General features: G+C 38.8%; 1 pseudogene; it reads left to right on the plus strand.

Moving 5' to 3' along the window:
- Positions 1-454: 454 nt before the first annotated feature.
- Positions 455-1336, plus strand: LOC102470215 (polyubiquitin-like; annotated as a pseudogene).
- The last annotated feature ends 6722 nt before the right edge of the window (positions 1337-8058 follow it).

Raw genomic sequence — 8058 nt, forward strand, 5'->3', positions numbered from 1 at the left:
ATACATATATACACATACGTATACTCACACAAACACCTGGCATGTTTTTTGGTTACTGGTTCTGGGATTTGAACTGCATAGTTGGCCATATGCCATCCAACTACTCCAGCCACTGCACCATTGGCTGGCCGGAAATAAAGCATATTTGAATAATTACTTAGAATGCTGTTTAAATGGCTTTTAATTTTTAAGAAAGGTGATTTGCATGTTCAGATAACAAGGCTTTAGGGAATTCTGTAAGGCAATATAAGGCAGTAGTAAGGATGTGAGCAAGCTAGGATGCCTTTTTTGTAACTACTACCTGTTTTGTCATCATCAAACAGCTATTTACTATTTTAGAACTCTGTAGACCCTTTGGAATTTCTTCATGGGTCACTGAATTTCATTAGCCATCATTTGGAGAAATGTATATTCAAGATACTCTTCCTTTGTTCTGATTTGTGGTTGATTAACATAGATCAGAAGTATCATTTCCCCAAAACAAATGTTTTCTCTTAATTTAACCTACGGGAAAATGATATGATTGTACTGCTTTTAGAAATTGGTCTAGGTTCAGTTGTGACTAGCTTTGTCAGGGAGCTGTGTGGTCCATTCGAGAGGGCTTGACTTGGTTCGTGATTAGCAGGATCTTCGTATTAACTGACAGGTCAAAATGCAGATCTTTTTGAAGACCCGACAAGCAAGACCATCACCCTCGAGGTGGAACCCAGTGACATCATTGAGAATGTGAAGGCCAAGATCCAGGATAAAGAAGGTATCCTTCCTGACCAGCAGAGGCGCATCTTTGCAGGCAAGCAGCTCAAAGATGACCAGACTCTTTTTGACTGCAACATCCAGAAAGAAAGAGTCCATGCTGCCTCTAGTCCTGTGCCTGAGAGGTGATATGAAGATCTTCATGAAGATCCTGACTTGTAAGACCATCACCCTTGAGGTGGAACCCAATGACACCATCGAGAATGTAAAGGCCAAGATCCAGGATAAAGAAGATATTTCTCCATATGGGCAGAGGCTCAGCTTTGCAGGCAAGCAGCTGGAAGATGGCCACACTCTTTGTGACTGCAACATTCAGGAAGAGTCTACTCTGCACCTGGTCTCTGTCAGAAGGGTGGCTGTTAATTCTTCACTCTTGAATTCACAGTGCCCAATGATGGCATTACTCTGTACTATAACCATTTGCCCCACTTAATTTTAGAAATTACCCAGTTTCAATAATAGGTGAACCTGTTCAAAATGTCTTGGTTTTGTTGCATGGTAGCAAAGAGAAAAAAAGAAATTGGTCTATTAGGGAGAAAGGAGTGAAAATATTCTTCCAGAGACCAGGAGGTGGTGTGGTTAAGGTGCTGGACACTCACATGGCTGATCCCACAGTTCAAGACCTGGCAGCTTGCTTTCTCATTTACCTCTCTCTCTCTGTGTCACTCTCTCTGGTCAAATTAAAATAAATGAATGAATAAATAAAAATAAATAAAAAATAATTCTTTTAAAAAAAGAAAATATTCTGTCAGTATCAGGTGTAAAGTTTTTTTTTTGTTTGTTTTGTTTTGGGTATTTGTTTGTTACTAAATCAAGTTAGTAACATTTAACATTTTAAACAGCTTATACTGTAGAAATTGGATGTGTTTTTTTCCTACCAGAGAAGAGTCAGGAACTATGGGCTCTTGTAGCTCTCTAACTCCAATCTTGGGATAAAGCTGGGCCCAGTTTAAGCAGCACAGTGTTAAAGCAGTTCTGCACTGAACTGCTGGTTTGCCATAGTGGGCATTCTTCACAACTTTTTGTATAGTGTATAATAAATTACATATTGAATCAGGCAGTTTTACTCTTTCTTTAAAAGTTAATATGACGTGTTGGGAACCAGCAGTTAGCGTAATGGCTATGCTGCTGGACTCCCACGTAGTCGACCGCTGTTCTCGTCCCGGACCCGGTGGCTTAAAACTCATGTCGGGCGCGTGTGCGTGCGTGCCCAAGATCCCAAGAGGAGAATGGAGGAGAAGGGATTGCGGCGTGACCATCCCCCCTTGGGGGGTGATTTCTCGCTTTCTGTCTCTATGTCTCTCTCTCTCTGCCTGGCGAGCGCACGCGTCCTATAGCGAAAAACCTCTCCCAAAGGAAAAAAAAAAGTTAATATGACGTTTGAAATATCAGTAATGAGTAGTTTTTTTCCTACCTGTGGGCTCTAGCATGTCTCGTTTGCCATCAACAGAGTTCATGTACAGCTAAGTAAAAACAGCAGAGATGCAGGGAGTTCAGCCGTAAGTCCATTTGTAGCAAATGAACAGACTGGTGTAGAAGGTGCGGGGGGAGGATGTGGGGGGAGGGTGTGTTAGAAAAGGTTTAATAGGGCTCCCAATATGATATACTGTTAGGTTAGATGACAGATCTGGCACAACCATGGTTGACATTCTCATCATAGGAGGCAGTCCTTAATGAAAAAAACTGCTGATAAACAGAAAAATGAAGGTTGAAATATCTTCTAAACAGCCTAGGCTCAAGAGACAACCACCTACCTTTTCAACTATGGGATTTTTTTTTTTTTTTTTTGAGAGGTTTTTTTTTTTTTTTTTTTTTTTTTTTTTTGGTGTGGGGGGTGTGTCCCCGACAGAATTTCGCTATAGGGCGTGTGCGCTCGCCAGACAGACAGAGACAGAAAGCGAGAAACCACCCCCCCAGGGGGGATGGTCACGCCGCAATCCCTTCTCCTCCATTCTCCTCTCGGGATCTTGGGCACGCACGCACACATGCCTGAGTGAGTTTTAAGCCACCGGGTCCGGGACGAGAACCGCGGTCGACTACGTGGGAGTCCAGCGACATAGCCATTATGCTAACTGCTGGGTTACCTCAACTATGGGATTTAAAGTCCTTATTAAAATGACTTTTTTTTGTGTGTATACTCCTATTTTAGGTTAAATGAAGTAAATATATACCCTAGAGAGGCTGCAAGTTCTGGGTTTAGTACTTTGGGGAAGTGTTCAGTATGTGACCAAGGAAGATAGACATGCAAGTTATCTAGACTTGCATCCTCGAAACATAACCTTAATGTAGTTGTCAACCTTTTTATTTGCTTTTCTCTATGGTTGAAAGTCTGAAAACTTGTGGAAATGTTTCAGAAAATGTTCTTTGCTGGGAAAGGCTTGAACAGGATAAGAGCAAGGGTTGCACTTTGAGAGCAGAAGGGGCATCTCAAGGCTCTGGTTCACCAAGTCCTGTAGCTTTGTATTTATGCAGAATAATGTTCTGTTCATGGTACATTTGAATTTCATTACAACACATACAAAGTGAGAGAGGATTTTTTTTTTTTTTATCTCCTTCATTTGTTTCACTTGGATCAAATATTTTTAGGCTTCTTTAAAACCCAGTATTGGAGTGGTGGTTTAGAGTTTGTCAAAAGCTTAATGAGTAACATACTTCTCTCTTAGCCAGAGGTTAATAAAGATCTGAACTCTGTTTTGTATTGTGTTTTAATAAGAATGCTAGCCAAATGATCTTTTCAAAAAATTGTCCTCTTCAGTAGCTTATATGTCATAGAAATAATTACAGGTCTGAAAGCTGGAGGGGACTTTTTTCTTTTCTTTTAATTTTTTTGGTATGGAATTACTAAGTTCTGAATTAAAATCTCTTGGTGGAAGATTTAAAATGTGTGATTTTATTTGGTATATTTCTCATCTGGATACCTTTCTAGTCAGATCTGGCTAAGAAATAACTCTGCATTTTGTGTCTGATTTTATGCCCTCCCTAGGAACAGAACCTACTCAAAATATAAAAAGAAGTCACCTTTTACATTATTGGTATGTGTGTACACATATAAAAAGAAAAAATTTTGTAAGTTAACCTTAAAAGTTTGTTAGCAGCATCTGCTTAGAAATACTTCAGTGATGGTACCAGCTTAAATGTATAGTTAAACAACTCTGCTGAGATTGGATTCATTCATCTGTCAGTGCCTTTGAGTGACTCACTCACTGTAAGAACATGCAGTGAAAAGAATGAGCTATCACAGAGATACAAATCTTAGAAAACAAACAACTCTTGATAGAATTCAGTCTTCTGCTCTGTGTATGTTCCTACTGTTCAGTCAAGCCTACAAATTCATTTGATATAGTCTCTGCAAGGTGGGTAGAAAGAACATATGACTTGCCCTAAGGTACTCTAAAATTATTCTGCTGTAAGATAAGGTGCATTTTAGATACCATGTAGTAATACCAGCAGCTGTGAGATAAGCAATATAATCGAACTAATAGCACAAGACTACTGAATGAGGAGCTATAATACCTATTACAATGTTTTGTTCTCTTAGGCATCTCTGATTAGAGATAGGCATATAGAGTCATAAAAGAAACTTTCTAGTGCTTTTCTTTCAATTCCATAATGCCATGATTGTGCTTTATGATTATTTGATTTAGCTGTTTTGACCATTTCTGTTTTTTTTTTTAATTTTTTTTAATGAATTCATTTAGTTTTTGTTTTTGTTTTTGTTTTGGAGAGTTTTTTGCTTTAGAGCGCATGTGCTCTCCAGAAAGATAGAGACACAGAGACAGAAAGCAAGATATCACCCCCCAGGGGCGATGGCCATGCTGCAGTCCCTTCTCCTCCTTTCTCTTGGGATCTTGGGCACATACTCACACGCACCCGGCATGAGTTTTAAGCCACTGGGTCCGGGACTCATGGTTGACTACATGGGAGTCCAGCAACGTAGCCATTATGCCATCTGCTGGTCCTGAATTCATTTAGTTTTTTTTTTTTTTTGAACGGTTTTGCTATAGGGCATGTACGCTAGCCAGAAAGACAGAGACAGAGAGATAGAAAGTGAGAAATCACCCCCCAGGGGGGATGGCCATGCCACAATCCACAATCCCTTCTCCTCCATTCTCTTCCTGGGATCCTGGGCACGCACGCACACATGCCCGGTGTGAGTTTAAGCCGCTGGGTCCGGGACTTGAACCGCTTTCAACTACGTGGGAGTCCAGCAATATAGCTATTACGCTAACTGCTGGTCCCCTGAATTCATTTAGTTTTGAAGGAATAAAAGTCTGGTTGTAACTGTCTTTGTACAAATATGTTTTGATATGAAAAGTAATAGATTTTGACTTTTCTAATTGATTACCAAAGGGAGCATTGCAAGTTCTCAATTAGGGCAATCTCTAAAGTCTTAACAGCCCATTTTCCTTACATAGGTAAAGCTATTTACTTATCAAGTCAAATATTCACTTACTATATTTCTGAAATGGTCTTCATGGTTGGAATTTTGGGAACATTTGTCTGGATATTAACATCTTGTACTAGCCATCTCATTTTCTCTTGCTTCATCCCTTAAGTCATTGTTTCAGATTATATAATGACAGAACAAACCTTAGCAAACTTCATGCATTTTGTGGTTGCAAATAAAGAAGTGAATTTGGACAACACTAATAAAACCATTTTTATTTGAGCGTTACTAACAAAAGGGAGATGGCTGAGGTGGGCTGTAATATATTGTTGGTGAGATATGTATTTCTGTCATTATCTAACCATCTCTGTGTGCTATGCATAAAAAGAGGAAACAGTAATACCTTTGAGAAACTAGCACAGTAGTATGTCAGGCACAGGTGTCATCCTCAGGGCCCTGAAGAGCAGAGAATGCTGTGAGTTGGGGGGGGGCAGGGATCGAGACCATTGGAAGGACAACTTGGAAAAAGAGGATTCTAGGGAGAGGAAATAGAATGTGCACAGTTTGTCAAATAGAATAGAAAGAAATTTGTGTAAATGGAAGGTTCATGACTTCAGAATAATGTTTTTAGATTTGGCAGAGGGTTTTTATATTTGGTTCGCATATAGTGGAATCACATGTGAAGTGTACATTATAAGGCGAATTCATAGTTCAAAAATTATCAGTGTACTTAAAAATCCTGTAGTAAGATGTAATCTGTTATCTCTTTTTTTGAGAATTATTTTTTATTATTTAACTTTATTTATTTATTTTAATTTGACCAGAAAAAGAGAGTGAGAAGGATAGAAGCAAGCCACCAGGTCCAGAACTTGAACCATAGTCAGCCATGTAGGCGTCCATGCCACTATGCCTTCTGCCAGCCCCTGTAATCTGCCATCTCTTAACAGTGAGTTTTTAATTCATGCAATGAATCTGATAGCTGTTTTTGTTATATAAAACGATAAAGTGCTTATCAGGGCCAGCAGGTGTTGTGGTGGTTGGGGTGCTGGACTCCACATGGTCAACCATAGTTTGAGTCCCAGACCTGGCAGCTTGCTTTCTTACTTTGTCTCTCTCTGTCTCTCCCTGGTTAAATAAAATACTACTACTAATAATAAATAAAATTAAGTGAAATAATTCTTTTTAAAAAGTGCTTATTGTTACATGCTAAAATCATGATCTGTTTGTGGGTACCATGAATATCACAATAATAATAAAGAAGGAATGAGGATGGCCAGCTAAGCAAACTCTAGATACACTTCTCTGAAGTTATGTTGCAGTGGAATACACATTCATTGGCAGGGATCGACAAGTTGAATTGCCTACACTACTAAAATGATCTCTAGGCACCTAAAGTTGAATAACGAAATTATATGTACGTAATTATACATACAGTTTAACTTCACTGAATTTACCACATCTATGACTTTTGACTCAGTTATCTTTCAATTTAGGTTCCCACCCTGCTAAGTGAACATAAGACCTAAGTAAAAGAATTAAAATTAATTTGGTGCTATTTCAGGCCAGCAGGAGGCTAAGGTGCTGATGGCCAACCGTGGTTCTAGTCCTGAACCTAGTGGCTTGAAATTAACACTGGGTGCATGCATGCGTGTGTGCATGTGTGTGTGCATTCCCAAAATCCCAAGAGAAGAATGGAGGAGAAGGGTTTATGGCATGGCCATCTCCACTGGGGGATGATTTCTCACTTTCCTTCTCACTGTCTCTCTCTGGCAAGCGTGCATACCACATATCAAAAACCTTAAAAAAAATTTTTTTAAAGAATAATTTTATAACAGGAATCCAAATACTTGTCCTTTTACTTTCAAGATTTATGATCCAGAAACAAATTATCTTTTCCTACCAAGAAAAGAATTTCATGCAGTTTTGGAGAATATTTTGATTTAGAAATTATCAAGGTCTAAAATGATTCTGGCATTGTCAATAACAGTCCACTGATGTATGTCAGGCACGTGTGCGAAAGAGAAACTCTTAAGCACTAATAGTTTATTCTTTGTGTTGCTTCCACTTTTTGGCTATTATGAATAATGTTGCTATAAATATTCATATATGTGTATATGTGGACTATGTCTTTTCAGTTCTCTTAGATATGTGCTCCAGTAGTGCTGGGTCATATGTTACTGGGTCATATGTTAACTATGTTTAACATCTTGAGAAACTGCTAAACTGTTTCCCAAAGTGGCTGCACCAATACACCAGTAATGTACAAATACTCCAGTTTCTTTATATCCTTACCAACACTTGTATTTTTTTTGTTGTTGTTATAGTTATTCCAGTGGGTGTAAAGTAGTATCTTGTGTTTTGCTTGCATTTCCCTGATAACGAAAGGTGTCAAGTTTTTGTTTTGTTTTTGCCATGGAGCACATGTGCTTCCCAGAGAAAAACAGTGATAGGGAAGGTAAGAAATCATCACCCCGGAGGATGGCCACACCACAATCTCCTGTTCTCCATTCTCCTTCTGGGATTTTTGGCATGCATGCACATGTGCCCAGCATGTTCAGGCCTCTGGGTTGGGAACTCAAACTGCAGTCAGTCATGTAGGAATCCAGCACTTTAACCACTATGGCACCTGCTGGCCCCTAGAGCACATTTTTATGTGTTTACTGGCTGTTTGTATCTTATTAGGAAAAAGGTCTATTCGTGTTCCTTTTAATTTTTTAGTTGAGATGTCTCTGATTATTGGGTTTTAGGAATTCTTTATATATTCTAGGTATTTGTCCCTTATCAGATATATGATTTGCAGTGTTTTCACCCATACTATGAGATATCTTTTTCTTTTTCTTCATGACATGCTTTGAAGCAGAAAAGTTTTTTATTTAGTGAAGTCAGATTTATTTTTCCTTTTGTTTGTGCTTTTGGTA

The sequence above is a fragment of the Tupaia chinensis genome, unplaced genomic scaffold, assembly GCF_000334495.1.
Source record: "Tupaia chinensis unplaced genomic scaffold, TupChi_1.0 Scaffold000052_1, whole genome shotgun sequence".
Lineage (NCBI taxonomy): Eukaryota > Metazoa > Chordata > Mammalia > Scandentia > Tupaiidae > Tupaia > Tupaia belangeri.